Raw genomic sequence first — 17,135 nt, forward strand, 5'->3', positions numbered from 1 at the left:
AAATCAACAACAAAAAATGCGCTATCTCCAGAAATGCCTATCTTCAGAAAGTCTAATCTCTAAGCCTCTTCTCATTACTGTAAAATGAATGGATTTTCTCTGCATATTTCGTACACTTAATTGTTTTCTGAGCCACTTAACCACTTTATAGGTATCATATGAGAGTCCCCAAATTATGAGATAACGAGGGAGACAAATATTCTTTTTCGAAAAATTCTACCTCTTGGTTAACCAAACCTAATAGCTAATATTTATTGAGGGCTTACTGTGAGTTTTATGCACATTTTTTTCCCATTTGACCCTTAGCACAATGAGGTAGGAAGTTGACTCATTTTACAAATGAGAGGACTGAAATGTACAAGGCTTAGGTCAGGGGCTGAGTTCAGTTAGAGCTGGGACTCTGAAACCAAAGTTACCCAGACTGGGCAACTCCAAAACTGTGGTTATTAACCGTTAGGCAAGGCTACTTCCTTCCTAGCACCTCCATACTCCTAATGATAGTTTAAATCATTGCAGACTTCACTCTTGGCCAGTAGCTAAATAAAGCTTATTATCTTCCCATTTGCTCCATTCCCTCTGTCTCTTGTCTCTTCTTTATCCTGTCCCTTAACTTGGAGCATCCCACAGTGTTCAGTCCTTTCCCCTATTCTTCTCCTACATGTGAGGTGTGATCAAACAATACAGTCAATGTTTAAGTTTAAAAATATTTATTACAGTAAAAGACATATTGTCATTAATCCTCCTCAAAATATTCCCTCTCACTTCAAACACACGTATCCCATTGTTCTTGCCACTTTCTGAAGCAGCCTGGAAGTCCTGTTTTGTGAGTGTCTTCGTCCTCCATCATGACAACACTCCATGTCACACATCACTTCTGGTACGGCAATTTCTGTCAGATAAAACATTATGGCATATCCTCGTTCACCTTATTCACCGGATCTGGCACCGTGTAACTTCTGGCTCTTCCCTAAAGTCAAAATGACCATGAAAGGTAATGTTTTGAATCGATTCAGGACATCGAAGCAGAAGCAACAGCACAACTAAAGACACTCATGAAAGAGGACTTCCAGAACTGCTTCAGAAAGTGGCAAGAATGATGGGATAAGTGTCTGAAGCGAAAGGGAGTATTTTGAGGAGGATTAATGGCAGTGTGTCTTTTATTGTAATACTTTTTTTTTAAAATTTAAACATTCACTGTATTTTGTGATCACATCTTGTAAACCTTCTATTTGAACTTGTCTCATAGTTGCTTTCTCAGGATGTCTTGTCCTTTCCTACCCTGAAGCTTCTTCTCCTGTGTTTATACCCACTGTTATTCCACCCATCCTTGAAGATGGGTCTAATTCCCACTTTTATCATATAGACTTCTCTGACTGCTCCAGCGGAGATAATCTTCCTTCACTGTGCTCTTATAATCCTTCATTTATATTCCCAAATTATACTACTGCATTTGCACCACCACTCCCAGTCCTCCCCTGTGGCAGACATCACGAATCGATTACAGTCCTCTTTACCTCAAGCTTTGTTATGGCCTCAGAATCCCCATAACTATCCTTCAGGCAGCCACTGTTAATCAAACGGAATTGGCATGTAAGATGGATGGAAATTGTTGTCAGTTGCTGAGAAAATCTATTCATTTAGCAATCAATTAGGAATTCAATTTAAATTGAACAAGTACTGATGTTACTGGTAAGAGATGCAGAGTTGAAGTCTGTCTTTTGTGTTCGTCTGTCGGAGGCAGTACATGCACAGATATCACTAACATGAGCCTAAGTGTTGAGTGCTGCAAGGAAGTTACAAGGTACCTAGTAGGGCCTTCACCGAAGAGAGGTGGAATTGAGAAAGAGTCCTAGAGGAGACCAGGAATGGCCTTGAGCAGAAGATTGAAATGATTACAAGCCCAGGGAGAGATCATGATATGAGTACAGAGTCCTTTATCCTATCGTATTCGTATGTCCAATTTCAGTATTGTATGGAACTACTAATTAATACATGTATTCTTATGTTTTCGCTTTCTTACCTCAATTTCCTGAGGATAAAAAATGCTGTCTTACATGGGTCTGTCACATTCATAGCATCTAGCATTGCACCTCCTTGATAGGAGATCCCCCAAAATATGTTTGACTGATTACAAAACCCTCTTCATTGAAGAAGAGGTAAATCCTTGCTGAGCCTATCCAATTAATCTGCTCGTTACCCACTCATTTGTATGTGTTTTTGAATGAAGACCCTGGGGAACTCTTATCTAAGCCAAGTTATCCCAAATATATTTTACTCCTAGTATGGGAGGTCCCAGCCATTTTAATCTGAGCTTAGCATGGCCCTCAAGCTCCCAGACTGGAGGGCATCTCTCTACCCTGAGGAAGAGCTGACCTTCTCAGGAAACCAGCACCAGAACCAGGCTGATCTTGAGAGAATTCACTGGACTAGAAAAAAAATGGAAGATTTATCTGGTTTCCTCAAGTTGGGCCATGACCTGGAGCTGAAACAGCCTTGGGTGGTACAGTCTTTTTGGTTGTGGTATTTAGCAATTCCTGTGTCTTTTTCTTCAATTCCAGCTGACATACAATGTTACATTTTAGGTGTACAACATAGTGATGAGACATTTATATAACTTCCAAAGTGTCACCCCAATAAGTCTGGTGCCCATCTGACACCGTAAATAGGTATTATGATATTATTGCCTATATTCCCTGTGCTGTACTTTATATCCCTGTGAGCAACTCCTATGTCTTTTAGTGAATTTATTTTTAGGTTTTCCCCCTCTACTCATCCTTTCACATCCTTATCCAAATTCTGCCCATTTTTCTCCCTGTCTGGAGGTTATTTCTATGATAAGTAATTAATTAGCCTGTTTGTGTGGCCTGTTTCAATAGACCTTGAGCTTGAACTGCTTGGATAAACACTACATTTGGTCATTCAAGAGTCTGAGGATGGGTTATTACCTTTTTATTAGCAAAAGTGAATTGTCAACCAGTAGCTGTAACAGGTTTGCTCCATTTCTGCTTCCTCTTCATTGATTCCTTTCGTACACCTGAACGATATCCTGAGGTGTCATTGTGTGGAGGAGACCCTGACTTTCACAGAGTAATGAAGATTGTGATCTTGTTGCCAGTTCAGAAGCCACAGATCCTGTGAAACATACCCAGACCTCCTCTGAAACTGGTCAGCCACCTGCCTTGAATATTAGTATTTTCCAGTAATCTCCAACTGGCTTGTTTATTTTGGGGGGAAAAATTAAAGTTTACATCTACTATTGTTGAAGTGGAAATGATCGAGTAAGGTTTGATTACTTTTTTAACCTCAAGTGAATAACATAGAAGATTGGACTTACTGAATCTAAGACCTAGAACCTTGAAACGACCGAAGTGCTCATCACTGGGCCTTATCGGCTCTGGGAATCCTGCTCAGTGCTCAGTGCTCCAGGGAAAAGGGTTGGCAAATTGCAGTAGGTGGAGTTTGAGGCTGTGACTTTCTGCTTAGATTCCCTCCCTCTCTCTTTTTCTACTTCTCTCCCACTCTTCTTCTAGACTGATTCTTTCTGCTCTACAGCCTCTGCCCAGGCCCCAGCGAACAGCTGTTGTCTGTGAGGGCAATACTGAGAAAGGGGGCTGAAGATCCTTCTAAACAAAACCTTCTGAGATGCTAAGAATGAAAAATCCTTAAGTGTTACTGTGGAAAGATTGTACTTACTATGTTTGAAGACCTTAACTATATACAGTGTCATCTTTGTGTGTTTTCTGAGGCCCTATTCTCATCCTATGTGAAAAGACACATGCGCCCCTTTTGGAGAGTATATGGCATTTTTAACATTCTATACATGAGTGTTCTTTCTTTCCACAAATAATCATCAAACATGCTGAGCTGTCTTTGCCTTTGTTCTTCCGGTGAGGATTAAGAGAAACATCCAAGGTATTTACAGACAGAGATTCCTGACCCAGCCTTTCGACACTGGAGACCCCTTTCATTTTAATTTCAGAAATATCATGAAATTCTTCTAATATGTCTTAACTGTTTGAAGATAGGAGTAAACATTTCTTCAGTCCTTGGATTGTGGAAGGAGAGATCAGAGTTACAGCTCCACAGAAGTTAGGAGAGAAAGGTAAACAGTTGGCAGGCAGGCAGGCTTCATGGCTAGGAATCACGGAGAATAGAGTTCAAGGTGACACAAGTTTTTGAAGCAGAGGTGAGGAAAGTCAGGGAGTCCCTGTGACTTAGATTTAGCATTCTGAATGTGGGGTTCATCAAACTGGGAATTCCAGGCTTGTGACAAGTCTAGAAAACCCAGGATGACTGGCTACCTTCTTTCTCCCAGAGGTGGATTTGTTTCTCTGCTCCCAAATTGCTCCTGACTAAAACCCACTGGGGAGGAGATGGTAAGATTTCATTTATACGTAGGGAGAAGGCTTCTTTAGATTGTGTTATCAACCAAGGTGTTCACAGGAGTTGTAAAACTGGTTATTATATAGAGGCAGTGTTTTCAGACATCTGGTGTTAAACCTGAGGAAAAGGTGTGTCCTTCGGAAAGCAAGGGATTCCAGAGCTTCTCTAAACCGTTTATGTCTGGGTGAGGGGACTTTTAATTCCTTCAGTGACTTGGAGACCAAACAAAGAGGAAAGAGGGTAGAGTGTGACCACAAAGTAGGTAAAGGTCTTTCACAGGAACGCATGAAGCAAACGGATAGGTAGAGTCACCCATGAGATTATCAGATATGAACCATTTTAAGAGGGGAAAGAAAGAAGTAAAATAAATAGACCAGGGGTAGAAAAATAGGAGATTTTAGAACCCACGAGCCACATCATAGATATGTATCTCAGGAAATAACCCAACCACACATGTGTGGGGCTAACACACCTTTGGGGGGAGAGGAAGAGTCTGGTTGTTCTAGATTGAAGGGTTTAGTCACATGGTGGGCCTCTAAGCCCGTTTGATGCTTGCTAGAGAGACTGGATTCCTGTGGGCTGGCCCTACCTCATCCTCACTTGAACCCAAGGGGCTTTTTGGACTCCAGGAGCCCCCGAAGCCAGGGAGAAGTCCTAAGGCATAGGAACCAGGCACCCAACTTCTCATAGGCTCATTACCATAGCCATTGTCAAAGGAAGATAATTTCATGAGTCAGGAGTTACTGGAGAGGCCGTATTTATGATGCCCCCCTGAGTTTGATGGCCATGGGACAATGTGGCAGAATTTGTACTCACATTCTTATGGCCCACTTTTCACACTCTGCTAATGGCATCATCTTTCAGCTATTTTCTCCTGCCTTGTGTACTCAGATCTGAAATTACAAAAGAGGAAATGTAGAAAATGCAGTGGCTTCCTGGGTATATGACTTAAATAGCAATTATAATGCATTCGTTGTTCAGTTCAATGCAGCAGGTATTAATCAAATACCCATGGAATGTGAGGCTTAGTGCCTAGGACCATGGGGGGTACAGAAGTGAGCATACAATGCTTATGCTCAGGAGCTTGAGTTGGGGGTGAGGGGACATGGAGACAGAGGTCTATAAGAGAAGATAATAAATGCAGAGGAAGGTCAGCAGGGCCCAGCAAAGAGACTCACTTCACCTGTGAAGAGAGCCTGGGAAAGGCTTTCTGGAGAAGATGACATTTTAACTAGGTTGTGAGGGGTGAGTAGGAGTTCACTAGGCAAAGATAGTGGCAAAGGGTTTTTCCTCTAAAGGGCGTGTGTGTGAACAAGGGCACAGAAGCAGGGAGCATATTTCAGAAATAACAAGGAGTTTTGTTGTGGCTGGATATGATGAGCTGAGGGTGGGGAGGTCGTGCAGGCCTGGATCAGTTACGGACCTGGCAGCACACACGATCCACTCGCTCACAAGTGTTTAACTGGACAGAATCCACTCAAGGGACTAATTACAGAGTTAAGCAGAATTAAGGAAACCAATGAAGGATGGTAAAGCACCCAGAACTACGTAATAACTGTGAGAAGTTATTAGCTCACCTGTGCCTGAACAAGCTAGAGGAGGTGGCCAGTGTTCCCATAGTCCAGTGAGGGGTGGGGCTGTGTCGGGGGGCACATGACAGGACCTTTATGGCCACAGAGGAACGCAGCCACTGTGAGAACAGTGGCAAGTCAGGGAGAATGTAAAGGCAGTAAATACCCCAACGTCTCTCTCTTTCCGTCTTTAAGATCTCCTGCTAGTGCCGGTCCTTGGCTGAAGCCAGCCAAAGTCAGAAAGCACAGAACCCTGGGTTACATACTTTGTAGAGCTCAGCCTCCCGGGACACAAAACAGGGCAAAGGACAGGAGGGAAAGCTGAAGGGCAGATGGAGAGTAACCAGCGCAGAGCTATATGCTATTAACGCCATGTTAAAAGATTTTCTTGGGACACTATTATCAAAAAGAAGTGTTGGAAAGATACAAGTTGTATGAATGACGGCCCAGAAGTTAGTGTGATGTCTGGTGGTACTGGTGGCTGCTGCTTATGGGCATGATGGCAAATAAGGAGTCTGATGGCTCCCGCCACCTCTGTAACTATATACCAGCATGACACTGCCCTGTCCCACAGGCCTGCCCCCGTGGCCTCCACATCTAGAGGGCCCTGCTCAACACCAGCCAGCCTTTCTTCCATGCAGAGAGAGCTGGTGTGGTTGATGGAGGAGGCACCGGAATACCAGTGGCACCTCTCTCCCCACCTGTCATGTAGGACTCTTCTCATTGGAAGTGACAGAAAATCCAGGTCAAAAAGGCTTAAGCCGGAAAAGTGGGGGGATGAGGCATACCCTTGATGGCTCAGATAGCTTAAGAGCTCAAAAATAGTAAGCGGCTTCAGGTACAGCTGGATTCAGGGGTTCAAACAATAGCATCCTGACCTTTTCTTGCTTTCCAGAAAGTCTCTGCATTCCTGTGTTATTTGTACTCTCAGACAAAACTCCCGTTGGTGGTGAGATAGCTGCCAGCACAGCTCAAGGTTTCCATTTCCCTGGACCACAACCAGCAGAAAAGAGTATGTTTCTGATCCCTATAGATTCAAAGACTCCTGGGCCTTAGCTTGAGCCTCACTCAGCCCTAGTTGGGGCACATGCCCATTCCTTAATCAGTTTTAGGACTAAGGGAATGTGATTATCTGATGGGCCAGGCCAAAGTCATTCTCTCATACCACGCTGCTTCCACAACTTCTGAACTAATTAGAGGTTCAGCTCTACCTGAGACGGATTGAGAGTTGGAAGGTGTGCTGTTACAACAGAAACAATGGATAATGAGTGGCAAGTATAACAAATGTCCTGCTTTTGTCTGTTTTCCTGACCTATTTCCTGAATATGATCCATATATATTCACTGAATCCATAGTGCTGTAGAAACTTTTGAAGTTGTTTAGATATTAACCAGATGCTTTGAAACTGATTAAATTTAGGCAGAAACCACTTTGAATCCTGAAAGAGGGGAAGAATAATTTTAAAAGGATCACAATTGAATTTTTGCTTTAAACTCTTAAGAATTCTACCAAAAAACCCTATAGCTAATATCATATTTAATGGTGAAAGTCTGAATGCTTTCCACCTAAAGTCAGGAATAAAGCAGTGATGTCCACTGTCACCAGTTGTATTCTGTATCTCACTGGAAGCCTGAGCCAGGGAAACGGGGCAAGAAAAAGAAATAAAGGGCATAGATTGGAAAGAAAAAAGTGTCCTTATTTACAGTTGACATGGTTTTCTACGTAGGAGATCTCCAGGAATCTACAAACTAACTCCTAAGACTAATAAATGATTTAGCAAGGTTGCAAGATACAAGATTAGCACACACAATAAGTTATTTGTTCTTTCTGTGTACTAACAATGTACAATTGGAAGTGGAAAAAGCATTATACTCAGTGAAAGAAGGCAGTCTTAAAGACTCCATAGAGTATGATTCTGTTTACGTGAAATTCTCAAAAAGGTAAAACCATAGTGAGGGAGAAGAAATGAGTGTTTGCCAGAGGTTAGGGACCAGGGTGGGGGAAGGGGTGTGTGTGTGTGTGTGTGTGTGTGTGTGTGTGTGTCTAAAGTTATAGCATTAGGGAGTTCTTTGGGGTGATGGAACGGTGCTATAGCTATACCCTAATTGTGATGGTAGTTGTAAGAATTTTAACACATGGTAAAAGTCATAAGACTGTACACTAAAAAAGTCAGTTTTACTATATGACAAATACACACACACACACACACACACACATACACCTAAAGAATTAGCATGGTGCAGACACATCTAGCATTTGCAAGAGATGGTCTATGTTTAATGGTGAGGAATGTCTGCTCTCTGATGTGTTCTCGTCCCTGTGAAGAGCAAAACCTCCAGTGGCCTGACGTTGCCCCAGGTCCCACAGAGGATATCGAATCTATATGACCCAGTTTTTTAGTACTGTTGGGCATGGAAGTTAAGGGAAGTTCTTAACTCCACATCTGTGGGGCCAGGCCAGCCAGGGCTTGCCTGGTTTATCTGGCCCAGGGATGCACATGTTTCACATGAATCACGGAGGAGGTTGGGAAGGCTTTCCAAACACCCTTAAGCTGAGTTTTAAACTTGTTGAAGTGGTAAGCACGTAAAGTGGGAAAGCAGAGGGAGCAATGCAGAGGCTCAGCGACCTGGGTTCTGGGCAGAATTGAAACAGTGTGGCAGGGTGGGGTTAGTCCAAGGAGCTTAGATACCACCCTGTAATGGGGAAGCACTGAGAAGCATTTAAGCAGGAAAGTGATTCATGCAGATTTGCATCTTGGAAAGGTTGTGCTGCCTTTGGTTTCGAGGATGAATTGGAGGAGACAAGACTGGAAGCAGGAAGAGCATTAGGAAGTTGATGAAATAGTTTTGGTGAGAAATGAGGTCGACCTGAAACAAGGCAGTGTCACTAGGATGGAAGGGAGAGAGACAGCTTTGAGAGTTGTTGAATCAGTAGACTAAGTGGAACGTGGTGATAGTTCAATGTTGTGGACCTGGGACAGGACATGGAGTCATCTAGAATGTTCCCAAATGTACCACTTTGTACCTAGACTGCTGTGTAACTTGTTTCCTGTGGGCTCTCAGGCAAGTTACCTCACTTCCTTGTATCTGAGTTTCTTACCAGAAAATGAAGTTACTGCATAGAGTTGTTGTGAAAATCAGAGTTAACTGTGCTTAGATCAGTACCTGACACAAACAGCCCTCAAAAAAAGTTTGCAACAACACACAATTTACAGAGATAAGGAACTCTTCCAGATATCTATTTCTGTATAACTAATCACTACCAAGCTTAGTGGCTTAAAATAACAACGATCATATTACTTTCCCTTGGGTTCTGAGAGTTGACTGACTCAGATAGGCAATTCTCCCTTGGGTTTCCTTTTGTGATTGCAGGGAGATGTCTGCTGGGGCTGGAATCAACTAAGGCTCATTACCATTGGTCTGTGAGTGGTGATGGACACACAGACCAATGGAATAGAATTGGGAACCAAGAAAGAAACCCACATATATATGGGCAGATAATTTTCGACAAAGTAGTCAAAAACACACAATGAAGAAAAGAAAGCCTCTTCAACAAATGGTGCTGGGAAAATTGGAAAGTCATGTGCAGAAGAGTGAAACTAGAGTGCTGTCACCAAGTACCAAAATTAACTCAAAATGGATCAAAGACCTAAACATAAGACCTGAAACAATAAATTGCATAGAAGATAACGTAGGTACTAAACTTATCCACATTGGTCTTAGAAAGGATTTTATGAATTTGACCTCAAAGACAAGGGAAGTAAAAGTATAAATAAATGAATGGGACAATAACAAATTGAAAAGCTTCTGCACAGCAAAAGAAACCATCAACAAAACAAAGAGGCAGCCAACCAAATGGTAGGAAGATGTTTGCAAACAACACCTTCAATAAGGGCAAATATCCAAAATATATAAAGAACTCATGTAACTCAATAAAAAAACAAACAATCCAATTAAAAAAGGGGCAGAGGACCTGAGCAGACACTTCTCCCAAGAAGATAAACAAACAGCCAACAGATACATGAAAAAATGCTCAACTTCACTAGCTACCATGTTTCCCCGAAAATAAGACCTAACTGGAAAATAAACCCTAGCATGATTTTTCAGGATGCTCATAATATAAAATAAGCCCTGCCTTATTTCCCCCAAAATAAGACTGGGTCTTATATTAATTTTTGCTCCAAAAGACGCATTAGAAGTTATTTTGTATTATGAGTAGCCTGAAAAATCACGCTAGTGCTTATTTCCCGGTTAGGTCTTATTTTCGGGGAAACACGGTATTAGGGAAATGCAAATCAAAACCAAAATGAGATACCACCTCACACCCGTTAGAATGGCTATTATCAGCAAGACAAGTCCTAAGTGTTGGAGAGGCTGTGAAGAAAGAGGAACCCTCATACACTGTTGGTGGAACTGTAAATTGGTACAACCACTATGGAAAACAGTATGGAAGTTCCTCAAAAACTTAAGAATAGAATTACCATATAACCCCACAATCCCTCTTCTAGGTATCTACCAAAAGAAATCTGAAAACATCCATAAAGATATATATATATATATATATATATACCCCTTTGTTCATTGCAGCAGCGTTTATGGTGGCCAAGACATGGAAACAACCAAAGTGTCCTTCAACAGATGATTGGAGACAGAAAATGTGGTATATATACACAATGGAATACTACTCTGCCGTAAGAAAAGATGAAACACTGTCATTTGTGACAACATGGATGGATCTTGAGATTATCATGCTAAACGAAATAAGTCATACAGAAAAAGTCGAGAACCATATGACTTCACTCATATGTGGGATATAAAACTAAAAGCAACAAACAAACAAGAGAAACAAAAACTCACAGACACAGATAACAATTTAGTGGTTACCAGCGGGTAAGAGGGGCAGGGGGATGGTAGGAGATGGTAAAGGGGGTCAAATACATCGTGATGGAAGAATTGAACACACAATGCAATATGTAAATGATGTATTATAGAATCGTACACTGGAAACCTATGTAATTTTACTAATCAATGCCAGCTCAATAAATTTAATAAAAATTGAAAATAAACAAAGGCTGTCTACTACCTGGAAGATTCAAACAATTAGGACTCTCTGATTTCCCTGTGTGGTCTCTCCAGTATGGCAGCTTCAGGGTAGCTGGACTCATTACATGCTACTTCAGGACTTCAAAGTGAGTGTCCCAAGAAGAGAAACCGTCAGAAGATGGCCCTTTCTAACCTAGCCTCGGACTCCACTCCACCTCACTTATGTTGCATTCTCTTTGTCAAGGCCGTCACAAAGGCCTACCCAGGTGTAAGGGAAAGGGACAGAGATTTCATCGCCTGATCAGAGGAGTGTTAAATAATTTGTGGACCTATTGTAAAACCACCAAAGTAACTCAGAAGGAAAAGTCAGGTTTTCTGGGAGAAAGAAAGCAAAGTGTTTTTTTCCCCACGTTGGGTCCCATTTTGAGGTACATACCCAGGTAGAGATTCCCTGAAGGCAGTTGTATTTTGAGTAGAATGAGGCAGGAGATAGAAGTGGAAATTGAATTTGTAAGAGCAGACAGGATCACGCCGGGAGAGTGAAGCCTAAGAAGAGGTTGGGGTACAGACTCCCTGGGAAACACCAACATCAACGCGGAGGGGAACACCCAGAAGTGGGAAGATGGGGAGCTTCCTCAGCCTGACTGGGTTCCTCTGCACAGTCATCTGGTTTTACCCTAGGATGTTGCAGTCTGAGAATTCTTTCTCTGGGTCCCAGCATACTCTTGGCAGAAGAGTTATCTTTCAAGCCAGACTGGACCCTCCGTGGCCCTTTTGGGCATCTCCTCCCACATCTCCCCCCAGGCTGCTGATTGTCAGAGAGCCCTGCCCTGTCTGCAGGCCATGCAGGGAGCCCTGGGTTCTCGTTGCTTCTGTCCTGTACGTGTCCAGTGTGAGACAAGGAATTAGATCCTCCACCCTCCTCCCAGTCAGGTGTTTTCTGAAGAAAACTGAGTACCTGAATAAGTTGTTAGGACAGTTCCTTCTTTCAACCACCTCAAAATGTCCTGAATTTAAGCCACTTCCTTGTAATTTGCCTTTAGTTCCAGATCTTTTCAGAGATCGGCACTGATACTAGAACTGGCCTGGTTCCTCTTTTGTAAATAGCCACAAGGAAAGAGAAAGTGGCCTGCACGTCTGGAAGGGCCAGCTTCCAAATCAGGTGTGTCTGACTTCAGAGCAGAGCCCTTCACCCCAGGCACCCCTCCAGAAACGCCGGTGTAAACTCACACCTGGACGTTTGGATACAGTATACATCAGCTGGTTCCTAACAGAGCTGGGGTCTGATGGATTTGGTTTGAGCACACACGTGAAATAAAACAGGGCTTGCAGTAGGGACAGGGCTTTACCTGACCGCCTCTTCTCTGTAGGAAACAGATGACTTATTGAACTGATTCATACTCCCTCTCACGCAAGCTCTAAATGAACCACCCTCATCATCTTGCCAAACAGTTCCCCAACCCAAATCACAGATCTGAGCTTCTCATTCTTCTGCCTTCTCTCCCTCCCATTCCTAAGGAAGCTCCTTTTCCATCCTGCAACCCCATGTGGCTTCGCTTCCCCGCCCATGAATAGCTTCCTCACTACTTTATCGCCGGTTCTAATCCATCTCACCTCAGCTGGGTTTATGTTTGGTGTAGGCGCACCTTTAGCAAACATGTTCAGTGGCTATTCATTCTCTCTACTAACAGCAAATCTTTGTTTGTTATTTTGTAGTTTAACATAGGCTTTGTCTTATTTAGTCCTCAAGATGACCGAACTTATGGGAAGAGACCTGAGGGTCAGAGAAGTATAAATTTTCCTCTTTCATGGTAGGCTCCAATTTATATTTCTAGTCTTCATTCTCTAAACTAACCCTCAAGCACCAGCCAAACCTGTGACTAAAGACGCTACTGTCACCTCATTATGAAAGGAACAGCACTTTGGAGTCAGGCAGACCTGGTTCTTGAGGCTGGTCATGTGACCTTGGGCAAGTTTCCTAACCTTACTTTATTACCTGTTTCATATGTAAAGTACAGGTTTGTTAGATTAGACGATTAAGTAAAGTAATATATTATAAAATTGCTTAGGACAGAGTCACTTGATGAATGTTAGTTTCTTCTTCCCCCAAACCCCTTTGTGTTGGTTTTTTTTTCCCCCATTCTCCTTCCTCCTCACTAGTCCCCAACTGTTGAATTCCTATTCTTACAGGCAAGTGACATCTAAATTTCTGCCTTTCTAAATGTAACCGAATGGGCGTTTCAAGGTAGCCTTGAGTTCCTACAACTTTGGGGTGTCCTTTCCTGTATACTAGCAACTTCTCTCGTCTCATAACTTTGTGCATGTTTCCGGTGGCAGGAGCAGCCTCTCTTTGGTCTCAGCACATACCGTGTTTCCCTGAAAAGAAGACTGGGTCTTATATTAAGATGTGCTCCAAAAGACACATTAAGGCTTATGTTCAGGGGATGTCCTCCTGAAAAATCACGCTAGGGCTTCTTTTCCAATTAGGTCTTATTTTCCGGAAAACACAGTAGTGTTTCTTGGGGTGCTGTGCAAACGAGTTCAACAAATAACACTTGTAGGATTTACTCAAGACCACACGGGGCTTCATGAGACCATTGTACTCATTTCCTGATCGCTGTGAGACTTGCTTTCGTTTGAACATGGCAGCCTTCCCTCTTGATTTATCATGTTCCTGTACCATCTTCAGTGTGAAAACCAGAATGAAAGATGACGGCTCAAAAGGAAATTAACTTTGCAGAGGCATTTGGTGTGACTGCACATAGTTTAATAATTGTTTTTTAAGCTTTTAATATTTAAAATTTGAGTGATTTCACCCAAAGACCCAGATTTTTAGTTTATCTTTAAAAAAATTCAGACAATGAGGCCACCTTTGACCCTCATGTCCACATGACAGTGCTTGGCTGGGACAGCAAGGACCAGTACAGACCCCGCAGGCTTGGTTCTCTCACTTCCACTCTGACCCCTCGCCTTGGATGTTTGCAATCTTTGATGTAAACTGTGAATATTATTATAATGTATTTAAAATCCATATTTAGGATCAGAGTAGTTCCTCCTTTTGATTTTAGGATAGGTGACCAAGGAGTTGTTATACCAGTGGTGAAAAGGTTTTTCTTCTGTTCTGTATGTTTAAATGTCTTTGTGTTCTCCGTCTGCAGACTTCTTTCATTTGTTTAGAATCTGTGGTGATGGAGGCCCTAAACCCTATTCCAATGCCAATCGCCTGTCAATGCAGTGTCTGTGGCTTTTTTCAGATGGAGGAACCATAAGTCCCATCCCGCCCCTCAGGGAAGAGTAAAAAATGTCAGATTACTGTGCTTCCACAGTCACCTTTCAACACTGGTAAGTCTGCTCCCTTCCCTGAAGGGAAAAGCAGAAGTGACTGGGAAGGTCCACCCTCCCTGAAGGGAGGAGGAGGACGAGAATTTTCATCCTTTATACTTTATCACATTGATCTTTACCCCAAGTCTCTGAGTTAGGTAACATTCCTTCTTGACTGGTGACAAGGTACCGTAGGCTATTGTTGACCATCTGTCCCAGAGCTAGGACAGAGAAGCACAGTTAAGGGCCCAACTGTATCCAACTTGGTCATGTTCTCCCTATTCTGTCTGCTTAGGATTCAGCCCCTTCCCACCATATTTCTAAAACTGGTGTATGTATAAGTGTTTATTCATTTGAAGACGGTTCACTGCTGAGCTGAAATAAAACTTGAGCTTCTACTTACTTTAAATAGAAGTTTCAGAAGTCAGTTTGGGGACTATAATCAATAATGTTGTAAAGATTTTGTAGGGTGTCAGATGGGCACTTGTCTTATTAGGGAGACCACTTCAGGGACGGTGTAGATGCCTGATCATTGCACTGTATACCTGAAGCTGAAGCTGAATAATAATGCATGTCAACTATAATTTTAAATATATACATATAGTCACAAGAAGCGGAGTACAGCATTAGAAAAAGAGACAGTGGAAATGTAACGGCTGTATGCAATGTCAGAGGGGCAGTAGATTGGGGGAGGGGAGTGATCACTGTGTGAGGGGTATAAATGATAAATGTCTAACTATTACATTGTTTTATATACCTGAAACTGAAAAAAAAAAAAAAAAAATAGAAGTTCCTGTTGAACCCTCCACTGGGAATGTGTCTTTAGGCCTCCAAATTTTCCACCATTAATCAGTCAATATTTTGAATGGTCTCCATGAAAATAGGAACAAATAAGAATAATAAATAAATACATTGTAAAATAAGAACAGTACATGCCATTGGTTTAGATCACAAAGTGCTTCTTAGATGCATTTTCTCATTTGCATCTCACAACATTTCTGAGGTACCTTCATCGATGTTTTTAGATGAAGCCACCAAAAAGCAAAGGCATTAAGTGGCAGCTAAGTTATGTGGTAGAATCCAGATTCCTGGCTCCTCTTTCCAGGACATGCTCTTGCTTGGTGTTTACTGACACTAGGGTGTACGTTAATTTTGAAAGCTGTGTTCTCTCCACTTTTGCTGCTGCTATTTTCATCCATTGTTATTCAGTCGTAGCTAACACTTATTGAGCCTTCCTGTGGGCCAGGGGTGGGGCTGAATCCTTTGCCTTCATTATTCTCCTTGACACTAAATCACATAGCTACTTGGCATAGCTACTGTTATGATCCCTCTTTGAGAAGGATACTGCAACTTAACTGGGTTAAGTAGCTTACACAGCGTCACACCGCTAGTAACTGTTAGAACTGACTCAACTCCAGATCTGGGTGACACATGGAATTTCAGATATGGCTTTTATCTTCACCTAGACTGTCAACCGCATGAGGACGAGGACAATGAGTATATCCTCCATAGAGCTTAGCAAAAATGCAGCAAGGATGCAAGTCATTCATTAATGACAGCTGATTTTTTTAGTTTGATTTTTCTTTTCCTGCAGGGATTTTCATGTCATACTATTCTCAGAATAATCTGTTTTTTTGTAGGTTGTTTTGATTGGTTTTATATCCTGTAATTGAAAATTAAGCTCTCAAACATCTGCTTGATCATCTTCTTTTGAGTTTTTAATAAACATGTCTGTCTTCACTTGGATTTTCAAATTGTTATTTTCAGATGGCGAGGCTTTCAGATCTGATAAGCTCATACATATCCTACTAAGTGGAAGCTTGAACAAAATGCCTCATCTTTGGCAATCTTTGTGCTGTTAGTATAATAATTAAAAGAAAAAAGAAAAGTTTCCCTATATTTTTGTCTTCTCTCCCACCCAGGAAAAAGTCATCAAATTGTCAACCAATCAAATGGAAATTAATCACATTAAATATTATTATTATTATTAATCTGCGTTACTCTTTTTCTGTTTTACAAATCAGTTTAGTTTATTTGAGATGTGCTTCCTAAAGTTGAGATACAATTCACATAACATAAAATTCACTATGTTAAGGTGTACAATTTCGTGGTTTTAAGTATATTCACTGTGTTGTGTAACCATCACCACTATCTAATTTCAGAACATTTCCACTCATGCCTCTAAAAGAAACCTATCAGCACTCAGTCCTCCATCTTATGGCAGCCACTAATCTACTTTCTGTCTGTATGGTTTGCCTATTCTGGACATTTCGTAAGAGTGGAATCATGTAATAGACGGCATTTTGCATCTGGCTTCTCTCACTCAGCATAAAGTTTTCAAGGTTTATCCATGCTGTAGCCATGTATCAGCACTTCATTCTTTTTTGTAGCTGGATAATGTTCCATCGTATGGATAGACCATATTTTGTTCATCCGATAGTAAGTTAATAGACATTTATTGTTTTTCACTCCCTGGCTGTTATGATCGGTGTTGCTATGAACATTCTTGTACAAATTTTTGTGTCACGATATACCTTCAATTCCCTTGAGAATATAAGAAGGAATGGGAAGGGATTAGAAAGTACAAATTGGTAGTCAGAATAGTCATGGGAATGTGAAATACAGTACGGGGAATACAATCAATAATGTTGTAGAGATCATGTAGGGTATCAGATGGGCACTGGACTTATTGGGGCATCACTTTATGACTGTGTAGATGCCTGACCACTGTGCTGTACACCTGAAACTGAAGTAGAATAATGTTGAATGTCAACTATAAATGTGTGTGTGTGTGTGTGTGTGTGTGTGTGTGTGTGTG

At 41.8% G+C, this 17,135-nt stretch overlaps 1 protein-coding gene and 1 long non-coding RNA gene across 2 annotated transcripts in view; one reads left to right on the forward strand and one right to left on the reverse strand.

Moving 5' to 3' along the window:
- Positions 1–17,135, forward strand: part of SLC1A1 (solute carrier family 1 member 1) — a 75,601-nt gene that overhangs the window by 10,283 nt on the left and 48,183 nt on the right. The window lies entirely within an intron of this gene.
- Positions 1–17,135, reverse strand: part of LOC141571121 (uncharacterized) — a 73,716-nt gene that overhangs the window by 2,122 nt on the left and 54,459 nt on the right. The window contains exon 2 of the long non-coding RNA XR_012495724.2: positions 5,200–5,276. This is a non-coding gene — a long non-coding RNA (uncharacterized LOC141571121). The remainder of the gene's footprint in view (positions 1–5,199; positions 5,277–17,135) is intronic.

Source organism: Rhinolophus sinicus, chromosome 16, assembly GCF_057876585.1.
Source record: "Rhinolophus sinicus isolate RSI-liver-muscle chromosome 16, RSI-T2T, whole genome shotgun sequence".
NCBI lineage: Eukaryota > Metazoa > Chordata > Mammalia > Chiroptera > Rhinolophidae > Rhinolophus > Rhinolophus sinicus.